The sequence below is a fragment of the Trachypithecus francoisi genome, unplaced genomic scaffold (genome assembly GCF_009764315.1).
Source record: "Trachypithecus francoisi isolate TF-2019V2 unplaced genomic scaffold, Tfra_2.0 Lachesis_group1, whole genome shotgun sequence".
NCBI lineage: Eukaryota > Metazoa > Chordata > Mammalia > Primates > Cercopithecidae > Trachypithecus > Trachypithecus francoisi.
In genome coordinates this window covers 136,427,568-136,451,583 of record NW_022681454.1, presented here as the reverse complement: position 1 = coordinate 136,451,583, position 24,016 = coordinate 136,427,568, and the positions used below count along the sequence as shown (strand labels likewise).

Below are 24,016 nucleotides of genomic sequence, written 5' to 3'. Positions count from 1 at the left end.
CTCCCAAGTAACTGGGATTACAGCCATGTACCACCACGCCTGGTTAATTTTGTATTTTTAGTAGAAACAGGGTTTCTCCCTGTTGGTTAGCCTGGTCTCAAACTCCTGACCTCAGGTGATCTACCAGCTTTGGTCTCCCAAAGTGCTGGGATTATAGGCAAGAGCCACCGTGCCTGGCCTTTTTTTTTTTGAGATGGAGTCTCACTCTGTCACCCAGGCTGGAGTGTGATGGCGCAATCTTGGCTCACTGCAACCTCCACCTGCCAGGTTTAAGCAATTCTCCTACCTCAGCCTCCTGAGTAGCTGGAATTACAGGCATGCGCCACCACGCCTGGCTTTTTTTTTTTTTTTTTTTTTTTTTTTGTATTTTTAGTAGAGATGAAGTTCTGCCATGTTGACCAGGCTGGTCTCGAACTCCTGACCTCAAGTGATCCGCCCACCTTGACTTCCCAAAGTGCTGGTATTACAGGCGTGAGCCACCACACCCAGCCTAAAACATTGGCTTTTGAGTTAGAAACACTGGATTGGAATCCTGGCTCTGTCACTTCCTGCTTATGTGATCTGGAGCAGGATGTCATTTGCTATCCCTAAACTTCAGTGTCCTTTATTATAAATATCTATCTCAAGGTTGTTTGGAGAATTGCATGAAGTTATTTCTGTAAATCTGCCTGCAGGGCAAGGATGAGTACAAATCAGTTTCCCTTTCCGGGTTCCCCACCCCCGGCATTCTATCTTTGACTCTGCTTTGGCACTTATAACCTTGAATGTGGTCTTATAGTTATTTACATATAAGTCTAACCTTCCCTACTAAAGCATAATCTTCTTAAAGGCATCAGCTGGCTCTTCCACTTTCAGTCCCACCACCTGCCCCCTCCCCACAAACACACGTACACAACTCCTAGCCCCACATCTTAGGCATTGCAGTCATTTGGCAAATCTAGGAGTGCAAATGTATGAAGGGTTTCTACTGAGCTCAGTTTAGTGTGGATCACAAAGATTGCATGATCAGGGCTTATTGTCTGGCTGTCTGCCACAAGTCCACCCAAGTCACCACCTTGAGTGGCACTGAGGAGAAAGTTAGAGCTGTGTGTTCCACATGAGTGCATAAGCAGATGCTTGCATGCTACACAAACGCCCAGTAGAAAGGCCTTGTGGTGCTCTGTTGTTGCCTATGACTGGGAGAAGGTAGAGTGTGTCTGTACCCCTTTAGCCTGTGGGAGGCTGTACGCATCACAGTAAAGCACTGGCTTTGGAGTCAGACAGTACTTCTCTGATCATCGACCTTTTCATTATCTACCTCTTTACCTAAACGTCCTCTTCTCCCCAGTTCCAGTCTCTGTCCCAATTCTCTTAATTTCCTTCATCAAACCCTTCAACTTCTCAAATACAGCAAGGACACAAAGTTAGCTCACAGCCATCAAGAGCTGGTGGCCTTTCCATGGGGCCCTCGGTGAGCCCTAGATGAGTGGCCCCAAAGTAGAGCTTAGAGTAGACCAGCTAGCCAGATGGAGAAAGTGGTGAGAAGCTCAAGCCTGAATTGGGACGTGCAGACAAAATGTAGCCACTTTGTTTTGTCTATAGTTTGATCTTCTTCCTGGGCTCTGACACTGGATACGGCAGAAGAAAATTTACTTGAATCCTACCGTGTTTAAGTCTGTTTCAATCTAATCATCTATGTGGGTCATTTTATCTTTCTTGGATAAAAATGCACACTCCTTCAGACTGACAACTGTTGTAGTGGTGAAAATGTTCTACATCTTGATTGGGGTGGTGGTTACACAAGTATGTTGGCCAAAATTCAAACTATATACTTAAAATCTGAGATTTTATTGTATGTAAATATCTCAGTGATATGACTATAAAAACCAAAAAACAAACTCACTCTTTCAGGTAGCCTTTCCCATCCCTGTGTCTCTTCTAAAATGGCTCCTGGTATACGGGAAAGTGGGCCTGTGTCCCTGGCTTGTCTGGAATGGGGAGTCTAGCCAGTTCTCCAACAGAAGAGGAATGAAGAATCCAGCAAGACAAGGATATGGGTGAGATCCGTGTTTGCCTCCCCAGGAGGAAAGGCATCAGGTGTTCCAGCTTGTTGTGATCCAAGTAGCAAAATAGGGCACCTTTCCCCTGGGTCCCAATGTAGCTGTGGTCCAGAGTTCTTTCTTTGTAATCATTCATTCCCTTATTGATGACCATTTTTACCTGTACCACAGCAGGGTAACCAGCCAGTTTAAAGACTTGTTTGGCATTCATCCTATGTGTTGATCGGTGTATGTGCCTGTGCTTGATTGTTCTCATGGTGCTGGGTGGAGGGTGTGACCCTGGCTTGGTTCGTCTCTGGATGCAATCTGCTGGTCTCTAGACAATGTTCCCCTTCCCTCTGGTGCTACTGGCTTCCAGTGCTGAAACTGGCAACTGCTAGTTCAGCAACTCCAAGGCAGGCAATGCAGAAACATGGCAGAGTGGGGATGGGGAATTCCTCTCTTACCAACCCTGCCTCATTTCAGTTTTTGCTTCAGAAGCTTGGGCTTCTCACCACTTTCTCCATCTGGCTAGCTGGCCTACTCTAAGCCCTACTGTGGGGCCACTCATCCAGGGCTCACAGAGCGCCCCATGGTAAGGCCACCAGCTCTTGATTCAGCTTCTGCACAATGTGGAAACTGAGGACAGCTCAGGAAACCTAACTCAGGGCCTTCCTTCTCCTTACCATGCTACTTTACTCTGCTATGGCTGTGTAAAAGACTGAATGGGACAGACATCTTGTACCGGGAGAGAAATGCCCATTAGTAATTTCCAAGCATGCACACATGTTATAAGTTCTGAGGGCTTAGGAACAGTTGCTTGAGGTCCAGAGTTCGATTATGAAGCTGAGGAATCTACCAATTTATTCATTCATTCAATATTTGAGTGTCTTTTGCAAGTGGGCACTGTGTGACTCTACAGTGGTTAGCAAATCTGACACAGTCCTCACGGATCTTACATAAGAGGAAAAACCTGACAACCAAATGATCACACCAAGGAACAACTACACAGTATGCGATGCTCCATGAAAGGAGGGCCAAGGTGCCATCTCCACAAGAATATAAGCACCACATGGTTTTCTTTATTTTGTTCAGTGATGTACCTAGAATGAGGCCTCACACATATTAAGTGCTAAATAAGTATTTGTTGAATGAATGAATGAATGAATAAATGCATGAAAGCTGTGAGATTACTTCTGAGAGGTCGGGGATGAATTCCTGAGGAAGTGTTATTTTGGCTGATGTTAAAGAGAAAAAAAAAATTCTTAGTTCAAATTCTACTAGATAAATGTATGTTAACCAAACTCTCAGAGGACTAATTTATACAATAGGAAACATTTACTATTTTGTAGTGGAAGATATATCTGATTTAATATTTCCCTAGAGAATATCCTCCCCAAAATGACAAGGGGAACTATCTTTGGTACTATTGAAATTCTGAAGAGTTCAGCAGTACTTAGAGACCTCTTAGGGAGCCCAATTAATTATCAGAACACTAATTTAGAAGAACTTGGAATTAGTAAAATGGTAAATAAACAGATTAAAGAGATATTCATACAAGTCATTTATACAACTGACATGAAACCACTTCCCCACTCGGGGCACTTCAGGGCATTCCTGAGTCATCACAGCTCTCCCGTCTTTGGGTTGTGCTGGGGAATCACCTTGTCCTAGATTTACAAGTGAGGAACTGCATTTATATGAAATGCCAGGGCCCTATTATTTTGCTTTTGACTGTCCATGACTTATTCTCATCAGGGCAAGGCAGTTTTCTCCTTCTTGAGCTTGTGCCTATTTTACCTTTCTCCTAGTTCCTGGCATTCTCTCTTTTTTTTTTTTTCTTCCTTGAGATAGAGTCTTGCTCTGTCACCCAGGCTGGAGTGCAATGCTGTGATCTCGGCTCACTGCAACCTCTGCCTCCTGGGTTCAAGTGATTCTCCTGCCTCAGCCTCCCGAGTAGCTGGGATTACAGGCGTGTGCCACCACGTCTGGCTAATTTTTTGTGTTTTTAGTAGAGAAGGGTTTCACTATGTTGGCCAGGCTGGTCTCGAACTCATGACCTCGTGGTCTGCCCGCTTTGGCCTCTCAAAGCTGGGATTACGGACGTGAGCCACCGCGTCCAGCCTGGCGTTCTTTTAACTCAAGGTCCTTGAGGGCTTTTATGTGCCTCTTACAGGAAGACCCCCATGCATCCATCTGCTTTCTCTGGGTAATGTGTCTGTTCCTCTATGGATGTGTGTGTGTTTCTGTGTGGCTCTCTCAACATCTGCATGAATGGGCATTTAAACGTGTGGGTTTAGAGTCTGACCGCAACGTTTTGCCCCTGACTTCACAAGCCCACGTGAGCATCAGTCTCACTTGTGAGGCAAACTGCCCAGTGGTGGATACCTGCAGTACACCTGGTCAGGGTGTGGAAAGCGTGCATCCATGGATTCACTATCACAGGTCCTCCAGGGCACTTTGAAGGCTGCTGGCTCTCCTTAAGTGATAATCTGTTTAAAACAAATGAAAGCCAAGTCAAAAGAGAATCTAGAAGGCTGGGCTCCAGTTGGACTCCAGAGAAGCCATCATTTGCTGAGCATGGAGAAAAGAAGAGAATGAGTTAATGTGAGTGCTGGCAGATCTCAGAAGAGTATTTTGCTCACAAAAACTGAAAATAGCATGTGGAAGTAGGACATTTGAGCCGTATGGAAAAGAATTAAAGGATATTTTGTAACAAAATGCTGTTAGGAAGGTAGGGGATCTCTACAGCCCCATTTGGATCTATGCATTCTGGATCCGAAGGTTCATCTTTAGTTCATGAAACATAATAAACCTAATTTCTTAAAAATGAAGATTCCCCCATCTGCCTTAAAAAAAAAAAAAAAAAGACGTTACTAATCATCAACTTCCATATCAACAATAGAACAACAAATTATTTCCTTCAAGCAGCAATGCTGTGGAACACTTATGGACACCTAGTTCCCTATAATTTCCCCCACTAGATCTGGGAAGCAAGTATCAACAGAGCAGTAAGGAAAGAGCAAGAAGTTGTGGTTGTCTCAACTGGTCCACCCTAAGGCCTGGCTCAGTGGCTCACACCTGTAATCCCAGCACTTTGGGAGGCCAAAGGGGGCAGATCACTTGAGATCAGGAGTTTGAGACCAGCTTGACCAACATGGTGAAACCTTGTCTCTACTAAAACTGTAAAAATTAGCCGGGCATGGTGGCATGCACCTGTAATCCCAGCTACTCAAGAGGCTGAGGCAGGAGAATCGCTTGAACTTGGGAGGCAGAGATTGCAGTGAGCTGAGATCATATCACTGCACTATAGCCTGGGCAACAGAGCCAGACTCCATCTCAAAAAAAAAAAAAAAAAACAAAGAAAAGAAAGAGAAAAATAAAAAGAAAAACAAGGGTCACCCTAAGATCTCCAAGGTCAATACATCGGCCTCTCTGAACTGCCACCTGTGACCCTGTACCTGCCTCCTCTTCCCCTCTGGGATTGGGCTTTGCCTTCTCATAAGTGCTGAATTATCTTAAATTTAACATTTCACTTTTTAAAAATGAACTTTCCTCGTGATGTATTGTTAAATCAAGTTTAGCCTAAAGCTTCCTCCTTACATATTTAAGTTCAGCCTAAATGTTTTTCTGTACATCATGAACTGTAACAATTGGAGGTGTAAACCAACCGTAGCCCACACCTGTGCCACTCACTGAGTTTTGGCCAATCAAATGTAGCCAACTGTTCGAACCATGTTCAAATAAGGCAAACACAGAGCTGTAACCAATCCAGCTCTTTCTGTACCTTACTTCCGTTTCCTATACGTCACTTTCCTTTCGCTGTCTATAAATCTTCTTCCACCATGTGGCTGTGATGGAGTTTCTGAATCTGCTGTGATTCTGGGGGCTGCCTGATTAGCAAATCATTCATTGCTTAATTAAATCCCTTTACATTTAATTCAGCTGAAGTTTCTCTCTCTCTCTCTCTTTTTTGGAAACAGAGTTTTGCTTTGTCACCCAGGCTGGAGTGCAATGGCGTGATTTCAGCTCACTGCAGCCTCTGCCTTCCAGATTCAAGAAATTTTCCTGCCTCAGCCTCCCGAGTAGCTGGGATTATAGGTGCCCACCACCACACCTGGCTAATCTTTTGTATTTTTAGTAGAGACAGGGATTCGCCATGTTGGCCAGGCTGGTCACAAACTCCTTACCTCAGAAGATTCACCTGCCTTAGCCTCCCAAAGTGCTGGGATTACAGGTGTGAGCCACCACACCTGGTCAAAGTTTTTCTTTTAGCAGTATTAGTTACCTCCTCTGAGAGAGTCATATTACATCAGGGCTGCTGCCAATCCGCATGGGACTTTTGGACAAATTAGAAGAAGTGGCCCTTACACTTTACCTTCATCTGTTGAAAAATTGTCATAATATACTGATTTTGTTTGAATAAGACCCTTTAGCACCATCTGCAGGAAAATCATCTGTGAAATCTAAGATGAGAATAAGGCTCTCTTAGAGTTAAAATTATGTGGCTTCAAAACCAAACAATTTGGATTCAGCCTCTAGCTCTGCATCTTCCAGCAGCTGACCTTGGGCAAATTGCTTAAGTTTTCTGAGCCCCAGGTTTCCCTATTGGTAAAATGGGAATAATGTATGTAATTATCAAACTTGTAATCAGGATTAAATGAGATGATGTAAAGCGTTTAGCATTATACTCATCAAATACTATGGGGTTGTGCAGAAAGGACAGAAACACACACATTAGCCGTGCTCATGATGTGCATTAAAAATAGGGGAAATTGGCAGAGAAGTAGCAGGGTGTTCATTGGGTTCTGAGGTCCCATTATCCCTAGAGAGATCCCCCAGCACAGGGGACAGACACACCATGGAAAGATCCCAAGAGAGGGAAACCACCTTTGCAAAAATTGTATCTAAGGAAATTATGATAGTAAAAGAGACCAGACTTAACCAACTCCATCTTGCTTCTAACCTTTGAGCTGTCCTTGTTTATTCAAGGAATTTAGCTTATGGTTTGACTCTGAAACAAAATTGTTAATAGCCCTTTCCCCACAAGACTCCCTTCTTGCCTGGGGACCCGTCTGCTTTTGTAGGACTAACAAATTAGCTACGAGATTACAAATTACAGTTTAGGGGTCACGCAGCTTCTGGCTGCAAGAGTCTGAACCTCCCCAAAATTGTTCCTAGGGATAACATCACCATCGTAAACTTTAGATCACTGCTTGAGAGATTTCGCAGACTTCACTCGGTGGGTCAGCTGACACCACCCAGACTGGTAATCTGGCTCAACCAGTTCTGCGATCCCATCCAGAAACAGAAAACCTTACTTAAACCCCACTATGATTCCATCTCCAACCTGACCAATCAACACTCCCTATTCCAGAGACCCTACCTGCCAAATTGTCTTTAAAAACTCTGATCCTGGAATGCTCGGGAGACTGGTTTGAGTAATAATAAAACTCCAGTCTTCCGCACGGCTGGCTCTTCATGAATTATTCTTTCTCCATTGCAATTCCTGCCTTGACAAATCGGCTCTGTCTGGGCAGCAGGCAAGGTGAACCCCCTGGGCTGTTACAAGAGGGGCAGGGTCCTATCGTGCTGCACACACAGAAAAAGAAAAAAGCAGGGTGATACGGTTTGACTGTGTCCTCACCCAAATCACCTTGAATTATAATAACCCCCATGTGTCATGGGCGAGGCCAGGTGGAGATAACTGAATCATGGGGGCAGTTTCCTCCATATTGTTCTTGTGATAGTGAGTAAGTCTCACAAGATCTGGTGGTTTTATAAATGGGAGTTCCCCTGCTCAAGCTCTCTTGCCTGCCACCATGTAAGACGTGACTTTGCTCCTCATTCATCTTCTGCCACAATTGTGAGGTCTCCCTAGCCATGTGGAACTGTGAGTCAATTAAACCTCTTGCCCTTATAAATTACCCAGTCTAGGGTATGTCTTCATTCGCAGTGTGAAAACTGACTAACACACAGGGGAACATCTAGATAACACTGTAGTGCTGGAGCTTCTCGAGCCAGGAAACAGCTTTGGTAGAAAGGGTAGGCTGCAGAGCTCAGTCTCTGGTGTCAGCCTCTTTGTCTCTTTGGCTAACCCAGGCAAGAAGCCACCAAAGGGGAGGAAGTGAGGCCCCAGTGCCATGTGGATTTTCTCTCCTCTGTGAGAGTCCACAGAAGAAAATGTGAGGAAATGGAAGCAATTGCTTAACCAAGGCATGGGTTGAACTCAGCTTCACCAGTTTCTACGGCCATGCTGCCTCAACTAACAAGTCAGGCTAGAAATCATTAAACCACTTTAATTGAAATTAATTCAAACTCTCTTAAGAGTCATAAATTAAAAAGGACTTCAGAGATAATGAAATTCAAGCCTATATTTGTAAACCAAAGTGAGACTCAAAGTGGGTTATTTATTTGGTTACCAGTACAAAGTGGCAGAGTCAGGACTTGAACTTTTATCTTCCAAATTCCATTTCCTCTTAAATTGCAATGAAGTGCAATTTAACACACAAGTCACAGAGATCCTGTTAAAAGGGCTTTATAGCTTTAATCTACAAATGTCTGAGGAAAAGAAATTAGCTTCCAGAGCAAACCAAGAGAGCAAGGGAACCTAAAGATGATTGATTAATTGTGTTTAAAACCTTTGACTGCTGGCCAGGCGTGGTGGCTTGCCCCTGTAATCCCAGCACTTTGGGAGGCTGAGGTGAGTAGATCAACTGAGGTCAGGAGTTCAAGAGCAGCCTGGCCAATATGGTGAAGCCCCATCTCTGCTAAAAATACAAAAATTAGCCGGGTGCAGTGGCACACACCTGTGATCCCAGCTACTCAGGAGGCTGAGACACAAGAATCGCTTGAACCCAGGAGGCAGAGGTTGCAGTGAGCTGAGATCACACCACTGCACTCCAGCCTGGGTGACAGTGAGCGACTCTGTCTCAAATAAATAAATAAATAAACAAAACATTTGACTTCCATAAGTAACAGGGAAAAACTAGATAATTTAGCAAATAATGATAAGAAAGAGCAGGCAAGAAAGAAAGAAAGGGCATGAAAGAAAAAGAAAAATAAAGGAAGAAAGACAAAATCAATGGGATTGATTGATTATTGGGAGACAGTTCTCCAGCATCTCTTGGTTTCTGAATACCTCAGGACAGGAGCAGAGGCAGAGGCACTGGCTGCCTTTCTTGTGGACCATCTCTTCAGGGAGGTTTGTATAGCAAACAGCTTTGCAAGACAGAGAGGGTCTTTACTCAGAGCCAAGCATCCAGCTTACTGTCCTTATAAAAGATTCCGGTTCCCTAAATTTAGGACTTAGGTTCCTCTCCTGTAATCCACTATGTGTGCAGACATCATGAGACTTTCGTGATGTTAGGTGGAACTGGGGTTAGGGAATTGGCACAAATTTCTCACCTAGGAGACCACTGGCAGACTAACTTGTTAGCTTGCACATAGGAGAAAAAAAATCTCAGGTCCTTTGCAGTTCTTCATATGGTTAAAGAAATCCAAGAGCTGGTTCAGTGAGGGGAAGAAAACAACCAGCAACAATAATAAATAATCCATTAACTGGTCTTGAACAGCACAAGAGGACAGCTTCAACTCCCTATGATTTCATCTCTGACCTCACCAATCAGCACTCCCTACTCCCCACCCACCAAATTATCTTTAAAAACTCTGATCTCCAAATACTCGGGGAGACTGATTTGAGTAACAATAAAACATCTCTGGTCTCCCACACAGATGGCTCTGTGTTAATTACTCTTTCTTTATTGCAATCTCCCTGTCTTGATAAATCAACTCTGTCTAGGCAGTGGGCAAGGTGAACCTGTTGGCTGGTTACAGTCTAATTTTGAAAACTAGGGGAAAATACAAACAGATTAACACACATATAGGAAACTATAATTCTTATAAAAGAATTATTTGCAAAAATCAGAGTGAAATGGATAATTTTTGAGGAATATGTAAAATATCAAAATTCAATCAAAAAGAAAAACCTGAACCAAAGGTTTCTCTGAACAGGCCAATCTCATCCAATAAACTGAGTGGCCAAAGCTAAGGTCTTGGTCTACTCAGCAGATAAGCCACATTCTTCCAGGGCCCACCCACTGGCTCTTAATCAAAGATTGAGACAGCCTCATCAGCCCCCAGGCCCATGCTAGGCTGTGCTCAGAGTTGAAAGTGGAGGTCAAGTTTGCCAGCCTTGACTCCAAACACGATGTCATCATATGACCAAACTAATTGCATTTTTTTTCACTAGAGCAAGAAGAAAGAGAAATAAAAAATAATTTTTATTAAATTATGTTGATATGTAGTCCTTATGAGTCCTAAATTTTACATTTTGTGAAGTTTTCTTTGTTTATAAAATAATACCTTTGCCTTGGAAATGCTGGCTCAGAAGCAACTGATTTTGATTTGACAGTCAGTAAGACCACCAGAAAGAGTCTTTTTGTGCATGTCAGTGCATTCTTCTGGTTTAATCTGCTACTATATATAACGACTCTTCCCTGTACAATCTACTTGTTAAAACAGAGCAGTGGGCTGGGCACTGTGGCTCACGCCTGTAATTCCAGCACTTTGGGAGGCTGAGGCAGGTGGATCACTTGAGGTCAGGAGTTTTGAGACCAGCTTGCCCAACATGGTGAAACTCTGTCTCTACTAAAAATACAAAAACATTAGCCAGGCATGGTGCCATGTGCCTGTAATCCCAGCTACTTGGGAGGCCGAGACAGGAGAATCGCTTGAACTCAGGAAGTGGAGGTTGCAGTGAGCCGAGATCACCCCACTGCACTCCAGCCTGGGTGACAGTGAGATGCTGTCTCAAAAAATAAAAATAAAAAATAGAGCAGTGGTTCTCAAAGTGTGGTCTCTGAACAAGCAGCATCAGCACACTTTTGGGCCATTCACTACTCTAATGGACTGAATGTCTGTATCTCCCACAAAATTCATATGACAAAATCGTAATCCTCAAGGTGATGATGGTACTAGGAGGTGGGGCCTTTGGGAGGTGATTGGGTCATGAGGGCAGAATTCTCATGAATAGGATCAGTGCCCTTATAAAAGAGGCCCTAGGGAGCTCCCACACCCCTTCTGCCATGTGAAAACATACTGTCTGTCTATAAACCAGAAAACAGGCCCTCACCAGACACCAAATCTGCCAGCACCTTGATCCTGGACATCCCAACCTCCAGAACTGTGCAAAATAAATGTTTGTTGTTTAAGCCACCCCGTCTATGGTACTTTTTTATAGCAGCCCGAACTGGCTAAGATACAGGATGAATCAGGAACTCTGGGCGTGGAGCCCCGCAATCTGTCTTTCAACAAGCACCCTCAGGTGATTCTGAAGCACGCTCGAGTATAAGTACTGTAATAAGCTATATTCATGTGATCTCCTTTAGTATCCATCAGAGCCCACTTCCTGTTGGTTGCATCAACCCTCCTCTGAAGGAAAAAATTCCATTCCTTTGCAGCCCCCCTCCCGCTATAAATAGTGAACACTTGCTCACCAGCAGCTGGAGTTCCGGCCCATCCTTGCTGGAGCTCTCCGGGCTCTGTGAGGCAGCTGCTGCAGAATACCAATAGCTGAAAGAACAAGGATATTCACGTGTGCTGAAAATTTGACAATCTCTTAGGCCTTGCTCAGTAGAGTTATAAGATAGTTTTGCCTTATAGGAAAGCAAGTATTCCGCACCCCTTTTTTTAAGTGATGGAGCCAATTCACAGCTATGACTCCCAATTCCAGCTAAATGTGGGATTTAAAGAGGCAGCAAGATCCAAAGCTGAGGCAATAAAACTAGAAGGACCAGAAACCAGAATCCTTCTCTGTCTCTGTTCCTAATTCACCATATGACCTTGGGAACATTAGTTAAGCTTTTAATTGTTTAATATTCCTGGATGTGAAATATGAGAGATAATAACCCTTTTTTCCTTTTTCACAGACCAGTATTCAGATTCATTACATGATCTAGAAAAACAGGTTTTAAAAAGAGGCATGGGCAGAGCTGGCCCTTGGTCTAGTCTCTACCCACCTTCTCCCAAACTCAGGGAAAGATTGGAAGGGCTAGTAATTTAAAGACTCCCTCACTCAAACACACACATGCATGACATGAGCCATTAACCCAGCACCAAATTCACCATCAAGACAAACTGGGCCACTGCAGCCCTTGGCTTGTCTCTCTGACTTCAGGGGTATGAGGGAGGTATAGAGTACATTTTCATGATTATCTTACCCCATGTTCACTCTGATCAAAATTTTTGAGCCCAAAATAGGAACACATAGCCTAACAAATAGAGGCTACCTATGGGGAAACTAGGCAGGATTTTTAAAATCAAAGGGCATAGATTCCAATCCCCTCACCTCCTGGACAAATCTCCCAGCACTCGCCCTTCCAAGGGGTCTTGTGATCTGCCTCCACCTGCCTCGCCTTGGGAGCACTTTCAGAACCAAATCTTTTCTTTGCTGTTCCTTCATGCATTCTAGGTGCTCAATACGTGTTTATAGAATGAAAGATAAGAGTGTCTGGATGGATTCTTCCCCTTTGAGGGAGTACTTGATGCACATTTTAGCCCACTTTCACCTGCTTGTTACAGATGGCTGCACACTGCTCTGTGTTAATCCCCACCACAGACACCTGGAGCCATTGCTTCTCAAGATGTAGGATTTGATCACAATCAGAAGCCTTAGTTGTTGCTCCTACAACCTTCTTTCACATGATAAACCAAGGCTTGGAGAGAAGAAATGACCTGGATTTATACTTTGTCTAGAAAATTCACTGTTAATGCATTAAGTTATTGAGTGACAATTGCTATATCAAAAACTTGGAAATCTTCAGGTTCTAATAATGGATTTGGGATATAAAGGATATCTGGATACTGTCTTTGAGGGATGAGGATCATACACACAATTGGGCACTTACCCCTTTGTTACTACAACTCAACTAATTCAGCTACAATCACAAAGAGCAAAAGGTAACACTTTTGAAACTAGGGCTGATGCAATTTGGCTCCCACAGACCTGCCTGAGTCCTTTCCAGGATTATAGACCTCCCAAAGCTCCAGGCGAGAGGGAATATGCCCTCAAGGGTTTCTTAATATGTCCCTCAAGGAACACAACCAAGACTTTTATAGTTGCTCTTGATCTATTGCTTACGTGTGCCAATCAGTTTATGAGGGAGGCCTTGAGTTTTAAGCCTCTTTGTGTTGAAGAAGCTGGCACTTGAAGAGGAGCTGTATGCCCCAGTAGAGGAATCATAATTAGGGAAAGAACTCAAAGTTCAAAATGAAGGTCCGGGCAGTGCACGATGGCTCACGCCTGTAATCCCAGCATTTTGGGAGGCTGAGGCGGGCAGATCACCTGAGGTCAAAAGTTTGAGACCTGCCTGGCCAACATGGTGAAACTCCGTCTCTACTAAAAATACAAAAATTAGCCAGGCATGGTGGCTGGTGCCTGTAGTCCCAGCTACTCAGGAGGCTGAGGCAGGAGAATCATTAGAACCCGGAAGGCAGAGGTTGCGGTGAGCCAAGATCGCACCACTGCACTCCAGCCTGGGCAACAGAGCAAGACTCTGTCTCAACAAATAAAAATAATAAAGTTTAAAATGAAGTCTACCCAGCAGGGCGAGCCTGGGCAGAATTCTAAGAGGCAGGAGACTGTCCTGTCTTTAGCATCTCCCCCTTCCTCTGCTCATACTTGCCCTGCTTCCTTCACAGAGGCTGTGTCTCTCAACCACATACCTGCCTAACACCTCAGTGTCCCCCTGGCCCCACCACCCCTCACCTGACTCCAGGGTCCTCTCCACACCCTCCTCTGCCTTTGCACCCCAGGCTCTAAACTTAACCTTCTCTCCCAAATGAAAGTTGCTTCTCTTCTGCATTGATCTCATTTGTGCACAGAAAAGTGTTGCTATTTCAGATCTGCCTTTGGTAGATCAGAAAGGCGGGTAGATAGCCAGAGACAATACCTCCTCCTTTGATAGCAAAGTGACATTTCTCTCTGTTCAAGCACCAAAGGCCACATTCAGATTCCACCTTTTCCTTTGCTGATGCAAGGTACAGGCCCACTGTTCTGCCCTTGGAAGGGTATGTGCAGAAGGCCTCAAATAAGTCATAGAAAAGGTCCTCCAAAGTTTCCCAAACATTATTCTTCCATGATAATAGCACTATGATTTGCAGACTGTCTACCAGGCATTAGGGACTCCACATCTCAGCACCAGCCCACAAGATGTTATCACCCTCATGTTACAGATGAGAAAATTGAGGCTGAGACGTTAGTATACTAACTGGCTGTTGGTGACAGAGCTTGAATCGGAACCCAGGTCTGCTTGACTTCAATGAGTAAAACAGGGACTTTGCTCTCTAGTGAAGACCAGGGACCATAAGGATAAATTCTGATGACCATTTGAAATTAAGACCCAGTGAAAGGCTCTGCTGCCAGCAAGAGTGGACAGGAGTGTTGTCTTGTGTTTGTCTGGGTGGAAGGCAGAGAACAGTTCACTGGAAATGAGACAGTTTGTAAGGTGTTCTTGACAGAGTCCTGCCTGAAAGAATGCTTCCCTCTTTAAACAAAACAAATAATTGTTTTCAACTTTACTCACAAACAGAACCAACTGAAGTTTTTGTATCCAAACTTTTTTTTTTTTTTTTTTGAGGCGGAGTCTTGCTCTGTCGCCCAGGCTGGAGTGCAGTGGCCGGATCTCAGCTCACTGCAAGCTCCGCCTCCCAGGTTCCCGCCATTCACCTGCCTCAGCCTCCTGAGGAGCTGGGACTACAGGCGCCCGCCACCTCGGCTAGTTTTTTGCATTTTTTAGTAGAGACGGGGTTTCACCGTGTTAGCCAGTATGGTCTCGATCTCCTGACCTCGTGATCCGCCCGTCTCAGCCTCCCAAAGCCAAACATTCTTGATAAGCAGCAAACTCTTTGATTATAACACCTTGCAGGGAAGAGACTTTAGATAGCAAAATGTAAAACACTTTTCTTACTTTGGAGAATTTTTGAGAGAAAGAACTGTTACTGTTATGGGTTCAATTGTGTCCAAACACTAACCCCCAGAACCTCAAAATGTGATCTCATTTAGAAATACAGGCTTTGGCCAAGCACAGTGGCTCATGCCTGGAATCCCAGGTGGGAGAACTGCTTGAGGCCAGGAGTTCGAGACTGGCCTAGGCAATATGGTGAAATCCCATCTCTAGAAAAAATAAGAAATAAAAATAGGCCAGGCATGGTGACACATGCTTCTAGTCCCAGCTACTTGAGAGGCTGAGGTAGATTGCTTGAGCCCAGGAGTTTGAGACTGCAGTGAGCCAATATTTTGCCACTGCAGAAGGAAGGAAGGAAGGAAGGAAGGAGGAAGGAAGGAAGGAGAGAGAGAGAATGAGAGAGAGAGAGAGAAAGAAAGAAGAAAGAAGAAAGAAAGAAAGAAAGAAAGAAAGAAAGAAAGAAAAGAAAAGAAAGAAAGAAAAAAGAAGGAAGGAAGGAGAGAGAGAGAATGAGAGAGAGAGAGAGAAAGAAAGAAAGAAAAGAAAAAAGAAGGAAGGAAGGAAGGAAGGAAGGAAGGAAGGGCGGGCAAGTGAACTTGGGAGAGGTAATCAAGTTGAAATCAGGTGATCAGGGTGGTTCCTAATCCAATATGACTAGTGGATTGTCCAATATCCAATTAGACACAGAGACTGATGAGCACACAGGGAAAGCAATGTAAAGACACAGGAAGAATGTGGCTGTGTGCCGCCAGTGGTTCACGCCTGTAATCCCAGCAGTTTGGGAGGCCAAGGTGGGCAGATCACTTGAGGTCAGGAGTTTGAGGCCAGCCTGGCCAACATGGCGAAACCCCCTCTCTATTAAAAATACAAAAATTAGCTGGGCTTGATGGCACATACCTGCAGTCCCAGCTACTCGGGAGGCTGAAGCAGGAGAATGGCGTGAACCCGGGAGGCGGAGCTTGCAGTGAGCCGAGATAGCGCCACTGCAGTCTGGCCTGGGCAAAAGAGCGAGAGTCTGTCTCAAAAAGAAAAAAAAAGAAGATGGCCGTGTGACTGGAGTGACGCATCTACAAGCCGAGGAAATACTAGAAACTTAGAAGAAGCAAGAAAGGATTCCCCACTACAGGTTTCCGTGGGAGCATGGCCCTGCTGACACCTTGATTTCAGACTTCCAGCCTCTTGACCTGTAAGATAATACTTTTCCACTACTTAAGTCACTCAACTTGTGGTACTTTCTTTGGAGCAGCCCTAAGAAACTGATGCAATCACCAACCTAGATTTTAAAATAATAACAACAACAACAGAAGCAATAATGGTGTCCTTGTTTAATCTTCTCAATAAACCAGTGAAGTGAGTATTATTGTTTCCCCCATTTTAGAAAGAGGCAGGCAGGCACGGCTAAGTAAGGTTGAGAAATTTGCTAAAAAGGGATGGGGCTTTGATTTGACTCTGGGACACCTGACTTGGAAGCCTTCTATGTTATACTCCTGCTGACACTGTAGAGTAGGTTCCATGGAAAACCCCAACTGCCTGAAAAGGAAACCCGCACAACTCCCTATCCAGGGAAGCCAATATTTATGGCCTTGTCTTATTATTTCAGTTAAAGTAAAATTTTAACTAGCTACAAAATGTAAGTGCTCCAAACACATATACTAAGTAAAATGTAAAGTAGTTTTAAATTAGTAATCATCTGGGATTATCCAGACCCTGCTTCCCACTATTCGTATAAATTAGTCAATAATTGAGTTTCTGTATTTGTAATAGAGATAATAAAAGAAGTTATGTAAGAAGTGTGACTGTTTTCATTTTTTCCATTTGATAAAACTGAAATGCGGAGAGAACTGACTTGTCCAGAGGACGTGGTTGTGATAATAAATCCAGAACTAGAGCCTGGATCTTTTTATCATACTTTTTTTTTTTTTTTTTTGAGATGAGATGGAGTCTCCCTCTGTCACCCAGGCTGGAATGCAGTGGCACAGTTTCGGCTTACTGCAACTTCTGCCTCCTGGGTTCAAGTGATTCTCCTGCCTCAGCCTCCTGAGTAGCTGAGATTACAGGCGCATGACACGTCGCCCAGCTAATTTCTGTATTTGTAGTAGAGTCGGGGTTTCACCATTTTGGCCAACCCAGTCTTGAACTCCTGACCTCAAGTGATACGCCCGACTCGGCCTCCCAAAGTGCTGGGATTACAGGCATGAGCCACTGCGCCAGGCTTTATCATACTCTTAGCCCAGTATGCTCTGCCTCTTTTAGAAGCAAACTTGTACTGACGTATTCCACATATGCCTGAATGCAAAGAGAGGACATATGTAATACAATTCTTATTTTTCCCCCTCCCCCAAATTAGCCTAATTGGATATATAAACTACTAGGATGTAGACAAGATTCAAATGTCTATAATATTTCAAAGATTAATTTGGTTGCACATATATATTACTTTTTGACACATAATTGTATATATTTATAGGGGACAGAATGATATTTTGATATACATATAACATGTGTAATAATCAACTCAGGGTAATTAGCATATGATAACCTCAAACATTTGTCATTTATTCGTGAAGGTGACATTCAAAATCTCTCCTAAGGTTATTTGAAAATATGTAGTAAATTACTGTTAACTACAATCCTACAGTGCTATAAAAACCTAGAACTTACTCCTCCTCTCTAGCTGTAATTTTTTTTTCTTTTTTTTTTTTGAGACAGGGTCTCACTCTGTCACTCAGGCTGGAGTGCAGTGGCATGATCTCGGCTCACAGCAACCTCTGCCTCCCAGGTTGGGGTGATCCTCCTGCCTCAGCCTCCCAAGTAGCTGGTATTACAAGTGTGTGCCACCACACTTGGCTAATTTTCATATTTTTAGTAGAGATGGTGTTTTGCCATGTTAGTCAGGCTAGTCTTGAACTCCTGACCTTAAGTGATCCACCCACCTTGGCCTTCCAAAGTGTTGGGATTACAGGTGTGAGCCACTGTGCTCAGCCTCTAGTTGTATGTATGTTAATCAACCTCTCCCTATTCTCCCACTCCCTCTACCCTTCCCAACCTCTAGTTACCACTATTCTACTCTCTGCTTCTGTGAGTTCAACGTTTTTAGCTCCCACATAGGAGTGAGAGCATGTGATCTTTATCCTTCTGTGGTTGCACATATATTTAAATCACACATTATATAAAACAATACCTTAAGAAATATAGCTTTTTAGGCCGGGCACGGTGGCTCACGCCTGTAATCCCAGCACTTTGGGAGAAAGAGGCAGGTAGATCACCCGAGGTCAGGAGTTCCAGACCAGCCTGGCCAACATGGCAAAACCCCGTCTCTACTAAAAATACAAAAATTAGCTGGACTTGGTGACATGTGCCTGTAATATCAGCTACTCAGGAGGCTGAGGCAGGAGAATCACTTGAACCCAGGAGGTGGAGGTTGCAGTGAGCTGAGATCGTACCACTGCACTCCAGCCTAGGTGACACAGTGAGGCACCGTATCAACAAAAAAAAAAAAAAGAAAGAAAGAAAGAAAGAAAAGAAATACAGCTTTTAAACATTTATATTAACGTAAGAGGTACAAGTGTAATTTTGCTACATGCATAGAAATATAGCTACCTTCAATCCCACATTTTGTGAAACAATTTTATTCAAACTCTTCACATACATCTTTGACACTAATGTCTTCATCACTAGAGCCCCTCTCAAAATCATCCCGTATAATTTTCAAGAGCATACTCTTTTTCCTGCCTAAGCACGTAACATTCCATATAAGATACTCTTGTTGGAAATGTTACCCCATTTTGTAGTTTGTCCTCTAAATGTAGATTCGTCATCTGAAATATAACTATTTACTGCTATTGCCTTGAAGTGATCTTTAGGAGTTCATTTACTTGACATAAAACACTTCATAATTATGAGGTACTCTTTGCAGGAATAAGTCCTAACTGTGACTTTGATTTCTTTGCTTCCTTCTTTTTTTTTTTTTTTTTTTTTTTTTTTTGAGGCAGAGTCTTGCTCTGTCGCCCGGACTGGAGTGCAGTGGCCAGATCTCAGCTCACTGCAAGCTCCGCCTCCCGGGTTTACGCCATTCTCCTGCCTCAGCCTCCCGAGTAGCTGGGACTACAGGCGCCGGCCACCTCGCCCGGCTAGTTTTTGTATTTTTAGTAGAGACGGGGTTTCACCGTATTAGCCGGAATGGTCTCGATCTCCTGACCTCGTGATCCGCCCGTCTCGGCCTCCCAAAGTGCTGGGATTACAGGCTTGAGCCACCGCGCCCGGCCCTTTGCTTCCTTCTTTACCAATTCTACTGGGGTGCTCGTTCTACAAGCTTCCAAAATTACGGTTGATTTCAGGGTAATGGCTCTTTCCCAAATAGAACACTTCCTTATTCAAAATAGGAGACATTTCAAATTCTGGAAAAACATAAGAAATTTTAGAAGACCTCCTCTATATGGAGATGGCCCCTGCTTTTGGGGCCTGACTTTTAGGAGATAAAAAGCTTTTGCCTCAAAGTAGCATCACAAAGATCAGATATAGGGGGAAAATGCCTGAAATTACCTTGTGGTAAACACCAATGAAACTAAAACTGAGCCCATTATTTTTTAAGATGTAGTATCATGTTTATACTCACATAACCCAGGCAGAAGCTCTCTGAGGAACTGCATGAGGCCCGGGAGCCACACCTGTCACATACTCCAATTTCGGCCTCATGGAAGACTTCCTATAGGTTAACTCCAGCCTCCAGAATTCACTGGGGAGAAGTGTCTGTGTCAGCCCCGCCTGCCCTCTGCATGCTGTGGATCTGCAGGAATGTTCCTCACACGGGCTCAGACCTGCCCAGGCCCAGCTGCTGTAAGACAGACTCAGCTTTCGTCCACAGCCCTGTCAGATGCTGGACCGTGGCCTGGCCGTGACAACTGGGCTTCCACTCCACTCTCTGAATCTTCCACACCCCTGACTCTGCTGCTTCATTCTTCTTTGTTGGAAGCTGCTTTTCCCCCAGCACTAAAATTCAACATAAACATTTAAATTGTGTTTCTTATTCATTTTCCCGGTTGTGTTTCCTAGAATTTAAAGGCATTTCGTTTTCTACTTAGCATAGTGGGTTAAATAGGCTTTTGTGGGCTAGTCTGGGAACATTGTTTCCAATGAAAAATGCATTCTGTGTTGGAAACAAACAAAACAAAGAAACTTTGGGAACACAACCTCTTTGTAGAGTGAGGACTGCCTGTCCTGCCTCATGTATCAGAATTAAAGTCTGCAAAGGTTCTCTTTTCAAATCTCGGCAGCTTTAAAAAAAAACAAAAAACAAAACCCAATCTGGGATGGAAAGGTAGGAATCCAGCCATATCTGAAAGAACATGAGAAACAGATGTTTTTGTTTGTTTGTTTGTTTTGAGACGGAGTCTCACTTCCTCGTCTAGGCTGGAGTGTAGCAGTGCGATCTCGGTTCACCGCCTCCTCCTCCTGGGTTCAAGCGATCCTTCTGCCTCAGCGTCCCGAGTAGCTGGGATTACAGGTGGCTGACACCACGCCAGCTAATTTTTGTATTTTTAGTAGAGACAAAGTTTCAACACATTGGCCAGGCTGGTCTCAAGCTCTTGACCTCCGATAATCCACCTGCCTCGGCCTCCCAAAGTGCTGGGATTACAGGCATGAGCCACTGTGCCCACCCTTTTTTGATTTTTTAAATCATCCTCTTTCTAATTGGGGGTAGTGGTGGAGGGTCAGGGATGTAGAAATAAAGTGAAATAATTGCCCTCTGCCTCCTCAGGAAAACACCAGACCTCTGAAAACGAGGTGATTAAACCATTCAGTCACTTGACAAAGGTAATCTAATTAATTAATGAAAGGATTTAACACCCATGTCTGGAGCATCTGCAATGTGCTAGACACTCTTCTGGATATGCCATGACAGCTCTGACATGACAAACAAGGTCTGTGGAGAAACGGAGACTAGGTAACAGAATGAACAAGAACGTGTAAGGTGCTGACAAATGCGATGATGAAAATTAACCAAGGGAAGTATTAAACCAGAGAAGTATTCAATAGAAGTGGGGCTGGTTAGCTACCTTTGGTTGTGTGGCCAGGGAAGGCATGTTTTTTTTTTTTTTTTTTTTGAGACGGAGTCTGTCACCCAGGCTGGAGTGCAGTGGCCGGATCTCAGCTCACTACAAGCTCCGCCTCCCGGGTTTACGCCATTCTCCTGCCTCAGCCTCCCAAGTAGCTGGGACTACAGGCGCCTGCCATCTCGCCCAACTAGTTTTTTGTATTTTTTAGTAGAGACGGGGTTTCACCATGTTAGCCAGGATGGTCTCCATCTCCTGACCTCATGATCTGCCCATCTCGGCCTCCCAAAGTGCTGGGATTACAGGTGTGAGCCACCACGCCCGGCCTGGGAAGGCATCTTTGAGGAGGTGACTTTTATGCTGAGACCACAAACCACCTAAGAGAAGATGAGGGGAGTGGAATCTCAGGTAAGGAGGAAGGGTGAGTGCAAAGGCCCAGAGGTAGGATAGAACAAAACAGTCTCAGCCTCCCAGAGTGCTAGGATTACAGGCGTGAGTCACCACTCCTGGCTATACTGGAAGGCTTTAAACAGGGCAAAGCCTTATGTGATCTGACTTGAAAGGCTACTCTTCTACCTATGAAGAACAGGCAAGAGTAGAAGCAGAAACACAAATGAACCAGATGACAGCAGGGATGCTGGTGGCCACTATGTAGTGTACACTTAACCATGTGCCTGGACTCCTTAAAGCCCTTTGTCTGCATTATCCATTAATCCACACAACCTCTCTATAGAGTAATTTCTAGAATGTCCATATTACACATACAGAAAATAAAGTCTAGAAAAGTAATGTGCCTCCAACTCGTAAGGGTTTTTTTATTATAATTATAATTATAAAATTGATTAAATCAATAATAGTTATAAGAAACATTTTTTAAATGAGCAAAAAGAGAAACTAAATCACTCGAGATCACATCATTCTGTGATAATTACTATTAACATTTTGGCTTATTTTTACTAGATGTTGTTCTATGCAAGTATATTATCTACTGTTCTCAAAAGCATATGATTGCTTGCTTCTACACATTAAATAATTTCTAGATTACAAATGTTTACAATTTTATTATTAATTTTAAGAACACTGCCTACAAGTTCATCTTTTTTTTTTTTTCTTTTAAGTAGAGACGGGATTTCACCATGCTGCCCAAGCTGGTCTCAAACTCCTGGGTTTAAGTGATCCACCCACCTCGGCCTCCCAAAGTGCTAGCATTATAGGTGTGAGCCACTACTCCTGGCCTACAAGTTCATCTTGAATGACACTATAAAAAAAACTGTGGCCACCGGGCGCAGTGGCTCACGCCTGTAATCCCAACACTTTGGGAGGCCTAAGTGGGTGGATCACAAGGTCAGGAGTTCAAGACCAGCCTGGCCAAGATGGTGAACCCCGTCTCTACTAAAAATATACAAAAATTAGCTGGGCGTGGTGGCGGTCACTTATAATCCCAGCTACTTGGGAGGCTGAGGCAGAGAATTGCTTGAACACGGGAGGCGGAGGTTGCAGTGAGCTGAGATCACGCCACTGCCCTCCAATCTGGGCGACAGAGCAAGACTCCATCTCAAAACAAAAACAAAAAGAAAAACAAACTGTGGCTGGGTGTTGGGTGCAGTGGCTCACGCCTGTAATCCTAGCACTTTGGGAGGCTGAGGTGGGTGGATCGCTTGGGCTCAGAATTTCAAGGCCAGCCTGGGCAACATGGGCAAGATGGGGTTGCCCATCTCTTTTGTAGAGATGGGCAACCCCATCTCTACAAAAAAAAAAAAATTAAAAATTAGCCAGGTGTAGTGGTGCATGCCTGTAGTCCCAGCAACTCGAGAGGCTGAGGCGGGAGGATCACCTGAGCCTGGGAAGTGGTAATGCCACTGCACTCCGGGTGACAGAGCAAGACCCCATCTCGAATAAATAAATAAATAAATAAATAAAATGCTGAACTGTAATACATGGAATCAAATGTACCATTGGACAGTTAATTAATATGAGATATTACTTAAGAATGGAGTTAATTTTAAAAATACAAGATTATGTGTCCTGTAAACACATTTATAGGACAGGTGTGTATTTATTTATTTATTTATTGAAATGGAGTTTCGCTGTGTCACCCAGGCTGGAGTGCAGTGGCACGATATCAGCTCATTCCAATCTCTGTCTCCTGGGTTCAAGTGACTCTTCTACCTCAGCCTCCCAAGTAGCTGGGACTACAGGTGCACACCACCACGCCCAGCTAATATTTGTATTTTTAGTAGATAAGGGGTTTCACCATGTTGGCCAGGCTGGTCCCGATCTCCTGACCTCGTGATCAGCCTGCCTCAGCCTCCCAAAGTGCTGGGATTACAGGCATGAGCCACTGCACCCAACTATGCTTATATATTTTTATAAAGTGTCTGAAAGGGCATACCAGATTGTTTGTCATAGCTACTGTTGGTTGTTAGGATTTTGAGTGATTTTTACATTTTATTTTTGATATTCTATTTAATATCTCTCCAATGAATGTTTTTCTTCTAAAATTAATAAAGTAAATGGTGATTTAAAATTATAGATTAAGACTGGATTTTTAAAAAATTAATGAAGTTCGGCTGGGTTCGGTGGCTCGCGCCTGTAATCCCAGCACTTTGGGAGGCTGAGCGGGCGGGTCACCTAAGTTCAGGAGTTCGAGACCATCCTGGCCAACATGTGAAACCCCATCTCCACTAAAAATACAAAAAAATTAGTCAGGCATGGTAGCGGGCACCTGTAATCCCAGCTTCTTGGGAGGCTGAGGCAGGAGAATCGCTTGAACCCAGGAGGCAGACGTTGCAGTGAGCTGAGACCATGCCATTGTACTCCAGCCCGGGCAACGAGCAAACTCCATCTCAAAAATGAATAAGTAAATAAAAATTAATGAAGTTCTTCAAAAAGCATTTTTCTGTCTTCCATTTCCACGGCTCAAAAGTCATCTGTCAGCTGTACCTTGTTCCCAAGATGGTCATCCTTACCCATGGCCGGC

At 43.9% G+C, this 24,016-nt stretch overlaps 1 long non-coding RNA gene across 2 annotated transcripts in view; it reads right to left on the bottom strand.

The window, feature by feature from the left end:
* Nucleotides 1-19,931, bottom strand: part of LOC117085931 — a 29,400-nt gene extending 9,469 nt beyond the window's left edge. For both annotated transcript variants that reach the window (XR_004438133.1, XR_004438134.1), the window contains exons 1-3: nucleotides 19,599-19,931; nucleotides 11,516-11,591; nucleotides 4,407-4,510 (exon numbers count right to left, since the gene is read on the bottom strand). This is a non-coding gene — a long non-coding RNA (uncharacterized LOC117085931). The remainder of the gene's footprint in view (nucleotides 1-4,406; nucleotides 4,511-11,515; nucleotides 11,592-19,598) is intronic.
* Between the last annotated feature and the right edge of the window lie 4,085 nt (nucleotides 19,932-24,016).